Source organism: Helicoverpa zea, chromosome 16 (genome assembly GCF_022581195.2).
Source record: "Helicoverpa zea isolate HzStark_Cry1AcR chromosome 16, ilHelZeax1.1, whole genome shotgun sequence".
In the NCBI taxonomy this organism is placed as follows: Eukaryota; Metazoa; Arthropoda; class Insecta; order Lepidoptera; family Noctuidae; genus Helicoverpa; species Helicoverpa zea.
The window spans coordinates 4,254,933-4,268,855 of NC_061467.1; the positions used below are offsets into that span (position 1 = coordinate 4,254,933).

General features: G+C 37.7%; 1 long non-coding RNA gene across 1 annotated transcript; it reads right to left on the minus strand.

The window, feature by feature from the left end:
- Positions 1-12,831: 12,831 nt before the first annotated feature.
- On the minus strand, positions 12,832-13,899 carry LOC124637314. The gene is made up of 2 exons (XR_006985219.1): positions 13,481-13,899; positions 12,832-13,102 (listed from the first exon to the last, which is right to left on the minus strand). It is a non-coding gene; the product is annotated as an uncharacterized LOC124637314 (long non-coding RNA).
- Positions 13,900-13,923: the final 24 nt, after the last annotated feature.

Here is a 13,923-nt window from a genome sequence, read left to right on the forward strand (position 1 = left end):
TTTTGGTCCGGATAGTGGCAGTATTTAAAAGGTTAATAAATTGTTTTTTTAACTCTATAACACTGTATATAACATAAACAACTCATCATTATTAGATTAGTAAGGCTAAAAACAAGGTAGTTTAAATAAATATTAGTTATTTTCAATTTTAAAAGTCTCGTGAGATGAAAACGTCACCTCCTGTGCGTCACGTTACATACTACCGGAACAAAATCGTAACGATCTTGAATTGTAAAGCTTAGTGTACAATTAAATAATTTATGGGAGCGTCCTGTCCGCGCGTGTGGTAGGTATCAAACGAAAAGGCTTACATTTAATCGGTTTTGTTTATATATGTGTGTGTAAAGGTTTATATCTAAAAAATTTGTGAGTTAATACTTTATTCTTTGTAATTGTGTTTTGAAAACGGCAGTGTGGACATTGCTCAAATTATTCTTATCCATCACGATATTTTCATAATAGTCACTGTCCCATATTCTGGATGTTACAAAAATAGTTTTAAAATATATATTTTTCATTTTATAGCGTTTATTTTGGCATCATAGTATTTTGTTAGTATCTAAAATTTCTCACTAGGCTTGATTTTGGAAATTGTAGCGGATATCATTAGTAATAACAACTTTTCTAGTGAGATGTGTCCAAGAAGTGACGAAAGTGAAATTATTTAGATGATTATTTAATAATCTTATAGAATTATGCTATCGTTTTGTTTGTTTTTAAAAGATTTTAAGTATATCTTTATGCTACCATAAGTTGATTTCGTTTTAATACTTGTTTGTTTTATTTTTAATTAATTATATTTTGTGACGTTCAGGAATACTATGCATCATACGCTGACAGAAAAACTTTAATATTTCTTAAAATCATCTTATAATTTTAATTTAAAATGCAGATTTAGCTAGTTAACAATATATTCTTTAATATTAGAGTAAATATAATAGAATTCACGAAATAAAAAAAAAATATTTCCTGTGCGTCACAGGGTATTCTTTTCTGAAAAACACCCAAAAACATGAAGACATAATTAAGCGCCATTCGATTGACGTTCGACTCGATTCGACTGATATCCAATCCCGAGTCGATTACGATTGAAGCGTATGTGGCATTCCGCTATTTTTTCTTTGAAAGAAACGTTTTTATCCTTTTCTGTCATTCAATAATGAATCATTTTGTCTGCAAATGATTTACGATTGCAAAATGATTGTACAGCAAACTACCGTATAGACCAAAATCATCAAAATAGCAGACCAATCGCACACCAATCAAATGTCAATCGAATTCGATTGGTCTTTTATTAGTAGCAGAATGCCCGATATGGTTAAAACTGCTATTACGATCATATTGCGATTCGATTTATATTCGATTTTGACATTATTAACTTAGGAGAATCGGGGCCCTGGTAGGACGCACTGATTGAAGACTTTTGTCTTTAGGCACTGTGGGATCGACGATGTTAGGACTCGACGTAGCTTCCCAAATGCAGCCCAACCCAACAGAATTCTCCTATTCACCTCGTCCTCAAAGTTGTTTCTACCTGACTGCAATGTCTGCCCGAGGTATACATATCGACCCTTCCGACAACAAAGGTCGTAAACACCAAAATAGCACTTTTGGTAATCAACGAAAAACAAAAAATAATTTCGTTTTTGGCTTATATCTTTTTAATTTTAAAAGTTGTTAAATTGTGTTCTATACAAGAAATACGTAAAATACGATGGTATTTCATAATATATTATTGCTATTTATGTCAAAGCTTATTTTAAAAGTTAGCTTGGAGATACACCCCAGAAAATTCAAGAAGTTGGTATTTACGACCACTAACAAATCAATGTAGAACGATTTGTCTAACGGAAGTTAGAAGTATGCACCAGTTTTTAAATACAATAGTTCTGGGTTTGGTTTTAAAAACCATATACTGAAATAAAAATGAGTGTAAACACCACGACCTGATGCGATGGTATGTAACAAACATGGAAATATCTGAAGCAAATAATGAATTTAAGACTGTAAGTTGAGTTTTCATTACTTGTAATAAAAGCAAAAAAATAAAACACAAATTGACATAATTGTGTCCTCAAACACATGTTTGATGACACCACCTTCAGACTCGCCGTTTGCCTCCGACTAGGTGCTCCATGCTGCTCTCCTCATCGCTGCCACTGCGGGGAAGCTGTCAACAGCCTCGGTCACCACGACATGCCAACATAAACGACGTGATCCGTCGCGCCTGTTGCCGTCGGCGTGCCAGCCGTACTCGAACCAAATGGCTTGGCACGCGACGATGGCAAGAGACCAGACGGCATGTCGCTATTTCCGTGGAAGGTGGGTAGGACTTTAATGTGGGACGCGACATGCGTCGACACTCTTGCGCCATCTCACCTTCCCGGAACTGCATGTTGTGCTGGCTCCGCCGCTGCACAAGCAGAGAACCTCAAGCGGCGCAAATATGGTAACCTTATAAGCAATTACATGTTTGAGCCGTTTGGGGTTGAAACTCTAGGGCCGTGGGGTCCGAGCGCCCAACTTCTTGCCAGGGATATTTCCCAGCGCCTGGTTACCAAAGGCTGGGACAGCCTGAAACCGGGATCCAAAGGCTGGCTTTTATTTCGCGCTATAATTTCCTCTGTGATTTGTACAGTTTTATGGTTTGTTATTATGAAGTCATTCATCTTCTATCCATAAAAAAACGAGACTTTTGACTAATAATAAAAATTTATACGTGTACCTAGACGACTGATCTTGAAATTCGATTATCATGAAACGGGTTAACTTTTGCCCAGTGTATGCCATGGTCAAATTTGTCCGTTTTGACCTATACTATCACCTCATGAAAGGATGCGGTCTATTACCAGTAACCCTGTATATATAAGTTTTTTTTTTTTTTCAATTAATGTAAATATTTTGTGAATAAACAGTGAATCTGTGGATTGTAGATTCTCCAAGACCAAGTGACAATTGTCTCTCAGCAGAGCTTACGTTTTAAAAATGATTGTAGGGTGTATTTACAATTAAGTAAAATTAGGAGAATCGGGGCCCTGTCATGACTTGAGCCGAAACGTGGACACTGACGGTACGGCTGGTCCACAAGTTTAAAGTCGCTCAGCGGGCTATGGAAAGAGCTATGCTCGGCATTTCTCTGAGGGATCGCATCAGAAATGAGGTAATCCGTCAGAGAACCAAGGTCATCGACATAGCCCACCGAATCAGCAAGCTGGGCCCCGATTCTCTTAACTTAATAATGTCAAAATCGAATAGAAATCGAATCGCAATATGATCGCAATAGCAGTTTTAACCATATCGGGCATTCTGCTACTAATAAAAGACCAATCGTATTCGATTGACATTTGATTGGTGTGCGATTGGTCTGCTATTTTGGTAATTTTGGTCTATACGGTAGTTTGCTGTACAATCATTTTGCAATCGTAAATCATTTGCAGACAAAATGATTTATTATTGAATGACAGAAAAGGATAAAAACGTTTATTTCAAAGAAAAAATAGCGGAATGCCACGTATGTCGCTTAAGTAAAATTAGGAGAATCGGGCCCCTGCTCCTGCCAGCCGTCTTGCGCAAGTCACACTCCACCGTGCCTGAGGACGTCCTACACTACGTTTGCCGAGGCGTGGTCTCCACTCTAAAACTCGTTTACCCCAACGGTTATCGGTTCTTCGGCTAATATGGCCAGCCCACTGCCACTTCAGGGGCCCGATTCTCCTAATTTTACTTAAGCGGCATACGATTACGAGCGCAAAATTACCAAAATAGCAGACCAATCGCACACCAATCAAATGTCAATCGAATACGATTGGTCTTTTATTAGTAGCAGAATGCCCGATATGGTTAAAACTGCTATTGCGATCATATTGCGATTCGATTTCTATTCGATTTTGACATTATTAACTTAGGAGAATCGGGCCCCTGGATGCGAGCAGCCGAAAATCGATCTCAGTGGCGTACACTTGGAGAGGCCTATGTCCAGCAGTGGACTGCGATAGGCTGATGATGATGATGATGGAAGTGATAGTTTCACTATATCAATTTATATGTTTGATTTTGTAAGTTTTGTAAGCAAACTATTGTTTAAATGTCCCATGAGCGCATGGTGAGGTACTTGCACGCTAGTGTGAAATCGCTCTTATTTATATCTTCATGGTATCGATCCCGATGTTTCTGAGTTCTCTGTATGAGATTCGACCATTGACATATATTCTAGCGATAGACAAGAACATCCATACAAATAATTTACCCGCTTATGTCGTCTGTTGACATCTTGTTGACGTATTGTAACATGTAGTCATCCTCATTGATGTTAATTGCAGAAGTGACATAATATTTTCGCTCGTATTTTGCCTACATTTTTCATTACTCAAAAAGTTTATATCTAAGTGAATTCAAAATCATGTAATATATCAAAAAGTTTATTTATATCTAAGTGAATGCAAAATCATGTAATATATTAAAACCAGGAACTTATTTATAGGGTTTTTTAATATTAATTACGATGTTTTTTTTCTTAAGATCATCACATAGACCTATCACAAATTTTCGCGAATTTAATTATTTTTTCTTGAAAGTAAGAACATACCATGACAAAGTGAAGTCTGTTTTCATTGATATTTTATAGATAGTTCAACTCAGATTTGCGCGCGGCCCTATGTGTGCGTCGGCTTGTAAATATACAACTTTCATTCGTGTGACAGTGACGTCGTCCGAGCATGACGTGTTCTTATCGCTTTTTGTTATGGGTACAGTCGTTTACGAAAATGTCTAGTTCTTCACGGAGAAAATGTTTAAGGAGTCAGGTAGCGTTTCAAAAAATGAAACAACATTCAAAGCTTTTTATTATTACATTTTACAGTTTTTCATTATTTTCTCATAAGTTTTTTCAAATTGACGTTGACAGTATCTAAGAAATAAATGAGGTGAAATATCTAAGATGAATTAAATACTCCTTACATATTTTCTAGATCTCGGGGTACGCGGACAATAAATAAAAGTGTGGACTAAGAATGTAAAAAGACGTATAATCTAGTATAATAATGTAAACAAAATGTGTGGGGAATTTTAAAAAATAATATTGCTTCGCATAATGTCGACCGAAATAAGACGGAAATAATGAAACTCATAAATGAACGTTTAAGTCATATTGATGAAGGGATGTTGGGTAATACTTGTCGACATGTACAAAAGAAAAAAGAAAAATACTATAGACATTTTGACATGGAGTCAAAATTTATAATTTACCTCGGTGAGAGTAGCGAATCCGAAAATTCATCATTTGATTTTTCAAGTAGCGATTCAGAATCATTATAAATAAATAAACATTAAATTACGTAATAACTGTTTTTCTTTAAACAGCCGTAACCCCTAAATAACTGTATTTGTACCCGACTGTACCTCTTGTCACGCACACAAAGTCACTGTGTATGTACAAGGGTTACCCACACATAAGGCCGCGCGCAAGACTGAGTTGAACTTACTATACCTACTGCCAGTTTTATGGCACATCTGTTTCTGCACGATTTTCTTAATCCATAATTTAAGATGACGGGCGGGAACAAATTAATACATATTTGTAAAATTGAATTATAAATGAAAAGTATGATATACAAGCGTTGTAATAGCATGAACAGCGTGTAATTTTACTAACTTGACTCTCGAATAGTTTATATGTGTAAGTTTGTACCTTGATATGTATTTTCTATTTTATAATTGTCGTTTCATAGACATCCATCTGACGCAGGTGTCAAAATCGCTCTGATTTGCCATTTTGGGCAATGCTTCTGCAGTGCATTTCAGTGTGGTAAGCTTTTTGTTCGGAACGTTCTATCTAGTAAGTAGTACATATATATCGATGGATTCGACGCTATTTTATTTGTGTTTCTATAATCTATGCTGCTCCAGCCAGAGCCCAACAAAACAAAACACAAACAATGAAAAAGTGATGTAAATCGATACCACTATAGTTTTACTTCAACATCTTTTTATCGATTTCAATTTTTCAGTTTTGAATACGAAAATAAATAAGTTTGCTTCGAACCGTAAACCATTTTGAAATATTAATTTGAGTAGGACTATGTACATTACTACAACTTTAAAATTATTTTAAATTTATAATTAGACAATCTTAAATTAAGAATCGATGCTGTCCCGGTCTCATCCTCTGCTACGCTACTTTATCCCTCCCAGGGGTTATTAAATAAAAAAATAGGTAGGTAGCAAGATGGACAATTTATTTACCGCACACAAACACAGTATAGCTCGGTCGGCAGAAATAAACAATGGGTTAGAGCCCATACATACAGTTTTACAGTGATTAACCTCCTCACTAGCCTAGCACTTCCCTGACGTCACTGGTCGCTGCAGGAACAAGTGGCCGCGCGCCGAGATCAGGTCCAGGTACAGGTGTAGGTGTAGGGTTCGAAGGTCAACCCGCTACAGTCCACCGCGGGGAAGCAGGAGACTTAAGGTGTACGTGAAACCCTGTAATGCGCAATAAGCGAAGGCATTACACACTGGCCGTAGACGGTGAGCACCCACAGCAACGCTTAATAGGGAAGCGCTAAAAGTGTAGATGTGTTGCTGTGGATGTTCACTATCAGATACGGAGATAACAATAAGTCGGTTACTTAGCCAATTCAAAATTTGAAAATTTTAACGGTAACTAAAACGCAAGTAGGCAAAAATTACATTATTAAGAAAGTGTGGGGTAAACTACTATGCAAAAACACATAATAAGCTTGCAATAGAAATAAAGTTAAGCGATAACACAAATAAAGAGATTACCCAGCTAAAGCAAAGCGAAAGAAACCGTTATGGTTTGCTTAGCTTCTGGCTAATTTAAAATTGTATAGCACTTACCCAATCGGGGTTTAAATCACACACACTGAATATGCTGAGTATTATTATATGTCGAGATATATAGTCGAGGGAACGGTAATGACGCCCTTAAAAAGTTTAATCGCTATGGCGGTTATAATAACTTAAAGTTAGTGTTCAAAAAACCGGCGTGCGTTCGCCTCGATATCCAGATTCGCACTGGCAGCAGCCGTGACAGCGGCGACGTGGAAGCGAGGAGTCGCTGGTGCGGTCCGGGTGCCTAATATGTCGCTCGTTTAAATACGTGCGTGGTGATAAAATGTAGCTGGCCAGAAATTTTGATGCGTTTAGTTTGCTACTGTAAATAGTTTAGTTTTTGTAAATAGTTTTAGTTTTGTAAATAGTTTTGTTAATTTTATTTTACTCAACATTTTATTAAAAAGAATTAAGACATGTAACAATTAATGTTACATTACCCCCCTCGTTTCAGAAAGAGTTTTTTTCTCAAAAAAAAACTCGTCTATAGTTTACTACTAACACTACACATTCATACTATCAACTATCAAAATCCTTTCATAATATCAAACAAACTCTCTTACACAATAGCTTCAACAATATAAAATCATGTTGACGCGACCTTCTATAACAAGTTATCTGTGATTATCGCACAGAAAACCAATGCTAGTCGTAAGATGTTAATTTAAGGTGACTTGTCTCAACTCATTTTAAAAAAATGTAAAAAAAATCTGTTAACCACTAGACTTAGTGTTTTTAAAATCTTTGATATGCCAGACACCTATATTTTTCCCTGACATATCTTCCAACACATAGATAAGTGGAGACCGTTTTTCAATTACACGGCATTTGACAAATTTAGGTGCAAGCTTTTTACTAAAATATTTGTCCTTGTTACTTAGGACAAATGCGCGCTTATAAACTATGTCTCCCACATTAAACTCCGCCGGCTTCCTACGTAGGTTGTAGTGTGCAGTATTCTTCTCATGTGCATGCCATAACGAAGCCTGCACATCATTGAAAACTGAACGCAGACACCCTAAGTTTTCAGCGTATAAATCGCGAGGAAGGAATAACACTTCATCGCCCAGGTCATTGTCCGTATAGTGCGATCCGCATAAAACTACTTCCCTACCGTAAACTAAAAATGACGGGGTATAACCGGTAGCTTCATTTACGGAATTGTTTATCGCGAACTGAACCTTGGGGATGGAGGTGTCCCAGGATCTATGATCGTTTCCAACAAACGTAGACAAACTAGTTACAATAGTTTTGTTGTAGCGTTCTACCGTGTTAACTTGTGGTGTATACTTCGGCGTGAAAAAAACGTTAGGGATTTTGTATTTTTTAAATAGCGCGTCAGTAGCTGAACTTATAAACTGTGTCCCATTGTCCAAGAAGATTGTTTGTGGAACTCCGTGAACCAAAAATATAGAATCCTCTAAAATCTTAATAACTATGTCCGCAGTAGCGCGACGCACTGGGAAAATAAGACAAAATTTTGAAAAAATGCACATTATAACTAATATATAAGAATTTTGCTTCCGACTAGTGGGAAGAGGACCCACAAAATCGATTGAGATCATCTGGAAAGGTCTCGAACATTGCTTCGGGCGACCCATTTCTCCCAATGTAGTGTGATTTTGCGCCTTATAAGATAAGCAAACCGAGCAGGAACCTACATATTTAACGACATCCTGGTGCATATTTGGCCAGTAGTAATTTAATAATAAGCGCCGATAAGTCTTAAAAATACCAAGATGTCCACCAGTTGGCTCGGAATGGTTTTCGGCGATGATGCTTTCACGGAACTCGCTAGGTACGACTTCCTTCCAGTCAAATTCTGAAGTTAATTGGGTGTTAATATTTTTTGTGAGTCGGAATAATGAATTATTTTTAATGGTGAAATTAGGATAATTTGAAGGAGTAGTCAGACAGCCGTTGTATATCTTTTTAAACCAGATGTCGTCTGTGTTGGCATTAGCCAGAGATATTGCATTTACCGGAAAAGCTCTAGACAAGGCATCAGGAATAACATTGTCGACACCTCGACGGTGTTTGATAACAAAATTAAATGAGGACAGTCTTACCCCCCATCGAGCTAATCGTCCTGTGGGATTTTCTAACGACAGAAACCATTTTAACGCGGAGTGGTCAGTGTACACCGTAAATGTTTGTCCGTTTTCTATATAACACCGCCAATGTTCGAGAGCAGCTAACACGGCAAGGGTCTCCCTTTCAGTTATGCTGTAGTTCTTCTCAGGACTGGTGAAAGATCTACTCATGTACGCAATCGGATGTTCCTTACCGTCTATAGTCTGCGTTAGCATAGCACCAATACCGTAACTACTCGCGTCGGTGTGCACTTCGAAGGGCTTGGAATAGTCCGGACAAGAAAGAACAGGAGCGGAAACCAAACATTCCTTCAACGAATTAAAAGCCGCGTCAGCTTCCGATGACCACTTGAAAGAAGGAGCGTTTTTCCCGTTAGCAGTGAGCTTATTAAGTGGACCAGCCACTGTGCTAAAGTTAGGGACGAAACGTCGGTACCACGTAGCAGTGCCGAGAAAGCGTTTTAACTCCTTTCTATTGGTAGGGGTCGGAAAGTTAATAATGGCTTCCACCTTGTCCGGATCAGTGCGTAAACCACGAGAATCTACCACGTAACCTAGATATTTTAGTTCGCTTCGAAAAAAGTTACACTTTTCGAAGTTTACGGTTAAATTTGCCTGTCTCAATTTGTCCAAAACCCGCAACAAACGAGAAACATGCTCATCAAAGCTAGAGCTTATTACGATGACGTCATCCAAATAAGCGAAGGTCTTAGACTCCATGTCGCTAAATAATAAATCCATGAGACGTTGTTGCGTTGCGGGGGCATTCGTTAACCCAAACGGAGTGGTTTTAAAACGAAAAGTGCCACGGCCCGGAACGTAAAATGCGGTTTTATCGCGGTCTTCTGGCGCTATAGGCAGTTGCCAAAAAGCTTTGGACAAATCGATACTGCTCAGGTACTTAGCATCGCGAAGGTTATCTAATATCTCCGAAACATAAGGCAAATTGTAAGCATCACGCTTAGTCACTGCATTCAATTTCCTGCTGTCTAAACAGAACCTCGGCTGTCCGTTCTTTTTATTAACAATGAGCACGGGTGAAGACCAGGCGCTTTCGCAAGGTTCGACAACGTCAAGTGACAGCATTTCGTCCACCTGCTCAATTAAGATGCGCTGCTTTTCGGGGGACATCCTATAATAACGCTGTCTAATCGGTTGTACGTCACCAGTGTCAATGCGATGGCATATTAAATTTGTTCTACCGAGACCCTTTTCCTCTGTAGAAATAGTCCGAAACTGCGCAATCACATTATCAGCTATCGCTTTCTGTGACACCGACAAATTATCGTAGGAGTTGATGAAAGGTTCACCGCTACTATCTTTTATTTCCGCTAATGGGACGTTCGACATCGTGATGCTACCTATATAGTTCGGGCAAATCCGAAAAGCGCGCCAAAAATCCACTCCTAATATAATTGATGTCTCAATTTCGGGAACAACATATGCCTTAATAATGTGAAACTGGCCCTCAAAAGTAACTGGCAAATTAACCGAACCTAAGGTGTTTAATGACTGACCGCCAGCAGCTATTATTTTAGTGTGGTCATCCTGGTTTAAAGTGCAGTCTACTAGATGTAAATGAGAATTGTTTCCCAGAATTGAAACTGCAGCTCCAGAATCAAGTAACCCAACAGCATTAATGTTATTTATTTTAATATTTACATAAGGCCTAGAGTCATTTAGTGGTTTTGATAGCAGAATTGTAGCAACTCTGTATGACGAGGAAAATTTTCTTATAAAATCAAGCCAAGCATCCCAGTCTTGCTTGCTAAAATTGTTACAACTCTGCTTAATTAGTTTTTTTGATTTTTAGTCTTACTACAGTTAGGGCAGTCGGGTGTCTTCACATCCTTCATACCACATTTAAAACAAACGATATCCCGTGGAGCCTTGCATTGACGAATGTGGTGGGTGTTATTACGACACCTAGGACAGTAAGGTTCCTTTTTAGCCACGTTAATTGCATGTACATATTTATTGTTATTACTAAAATTATTATTCCTATACTGATTGTAATTATTATTTGAATTATTTTGATTATATTTATTGTAACTACTATTATTAGTCTTATTTATAGATTTATGGACATCCTTAGTGTACGCAAATTCAGGAGCAAGCGTGTCGGAAGTAACCTTAGGAGGCTCTTGAAATTGCGACAGTCGAGTCTGAAATGCCTCGTAGTTACGACATAACGAACGCAAAGTGTCTATAGTTGTGATTTGAGGTGCAGCCGCTAATGTACTAGCATAGCAAGGTCTGATGTTATGCAAGAGAATTTCTAATTGTTCTACTTCCGAAAGAGGGCTGGATAAACGCGAGAACATTCCACTCATAACTGCCAAGTAAATGGTAATATTCTCACGTTCTCCCTGAGTACGAGAACGGATTTCCGAAATGAGTCTATAATCATAATCAGTTTGACTAAAGTCCTCTTTTAATAACCGCGCTAATTCAGGCCAAGAACTAACTTTGTCCTTTACAGCACGATACCAATGAAGGGCATCGTCTTGAAAAATTTCAGATGCAAAACTTAGGACTTTTTGTTGAGAAATATTCCTAGCCAGTATAAATTCATCAACACGCTGTATAAACGAGCGAACACAAGTTTTGCCAGTAAATTTTAATTTACTTAAATCGGATGATGTACGATCGCAAGATACAGAAATCATGTTCTGTAGTTCCGGTACAGTAGATACTGAGTCTTTGACAGAACTAGCACTAGCCGCATTCGAAGAAGTACTAGTAGAAGGCTTCTTGGCTAACAAAGTAGAAAGTTTTTGTGAGAACATTTTATAACCGCTAACAATATCATCATATTCCTTTTTAATGTCGTCACTACGCGTTATCCTCTCGACACGATTGTATAAATGATTCAACATATTCTGTGTCCGCAATAGTGAAGCAACGCTAGGATCGCTAGCGTCAAGATTTAATTGAATTTTCGTTAAAACTTCTAAACAACCCTTAAGGTCCTGTCTTGCGTCAAGAGGTGACTCTAATATATATTCTGAAGGTAAATCAGGGGATAATTTTATAATTTGTTTTCGTAACTCCTCAACAGAAGGTGCAGGAGTCGCGCCTCTAATACGAACTTCATATTCCAACTCAGATTTTTGAAGAGACAGGAACTTAATAGGAAGCATATTGAAGATCAATTAAAAACAGAAGGATAAATGACGCATGCGCTACTACTCACAACACAAAACAAAAAATTTAAAAGAAAAAAAACAATGACAAAACTAAAAAAAAACAAAGCTTAAAAGAGAAAAAAAAACAATAATTAAAAGAGAAAAAAAACAACACGTTCTCCGTTCTGTTACAATTAAAATTTAAGAACGTCTGGTTTTTTTTAACGAAAAAAAAAAATCAAATTAAAAAAAAAAACAAAATCATAAAAGAAAGAAGCAGAAGAAATAAAAAAAAATGCTACTAATGTGTACTGTACCTTAATTAACTAATAATACAATACTAGTATGATATTTATTTAAATGTGAACACAATAAAAAAATTATAATGAAAAAAAAAACAATTTTAAGAAAGCGTCGTTTTAGGTGCCCGAGACAAAAACATTAGCAAGAAATATTTGCACAAACTATGCAACTAAACGACTTTAAATTAATAAAAATTAATGTAGGGTAGATTAATAAATTATGACCAACATTAACTGCTCAAAGAAATTGAAAGCTTGTGACGTACACATTAGTAACGGAAAAAACCAAAAAATAAAAGACGTTTACACAGACAACCACTAACATACACAACCCACAACCAAAGGAGGAGGAGTAATCAACTGTATTTCTACCACGTTGGGCGCCAGTGTCCCGGTCTCATCCTCTGCTACGCTACTTTATCCCTCCCAGGGGTTATTAAATAAAAAAATAGGTAGGTAGCAAGATGGACAATTTATTTACCGCACACAAACACAGTATAGCTCGGTCGGCAGAAATAAACAATGGGTTAGAGCCCATACATACAGTTTTACAGTGATTAACCTCCTCACTAGCCTAGCACTTCCCTGACGTCACTGGTCGCTGCAGGAACAAGTGGCCGCGCGCCGAGATCAGGTCCAGGTACAGGTGTAGGTGTAGGGTTCGAAGGTCAACCCGCTACAGTCCACCGCGGGGAAGCAGGAGACTTAAGGTGTACGTGAAACCCTGTAATGCGCAATAAGCGAAGGCATTACACACTGGCCGTAGACGGTGAGCACCCACAGTAACGCTTAATAGGGAAGCGCTAAAAGTGTAGATGTGTTGCTGTGGATGTTCACTATCAGATACGGAGATAACAATAAGTCGGTTACTTAGCCAATTCAAAATTTGAAAATTTTAACGGTAACTAAAACGCAAGTAGGCAAAAATTACATTATTAAGAAAGTGTGGGGTAAACTACTATGCAAAAACACATAATAAGCTTGCAATAGAAATAAAGTTAAGCGATAACACAAATAAAGAGATTACCCAGCTAAAGCAAAGCGAAAGAAACCGTTATGGTTTGCTTAGCTTCTGGCTAATTTAAAATTGTATAGCACTTACCCAATCGGGGTTTAAATCACACACACTGAATATGCTGAGTATTATTATATGTCGAGATATATAGTCGAGGGAACGGTAATGACGCCCTTAAAAAGTTTAATCGCTATGGCGGTTATAATAACTTAAAGTTAGTGTTCAAAAAACCGGCGTGCGTTCGCCTCGATATCCAGATTCGCACTGGCAGCAGCCGTGACAGCGGCGACGTGGAAGCGAGGAGTCGCTGGTGCGGTCCGGGTGCCTAATATGTCGCTCGTTTAAATACGTGCGTGGTGATAAAATGTAGCTGGCCAGAAATTTTGATGCGTTTAGTTTGCTACTGTAAATAGTTTAGTTTTTGTAAATAGTTTTAGTTTTGTAAATAGTTTTGTTAATTTTATTTTACTCAACATTTTATTAAAAAGAATTAAGACATGTAACAATTAATGTATTCGATTCGAAAGATT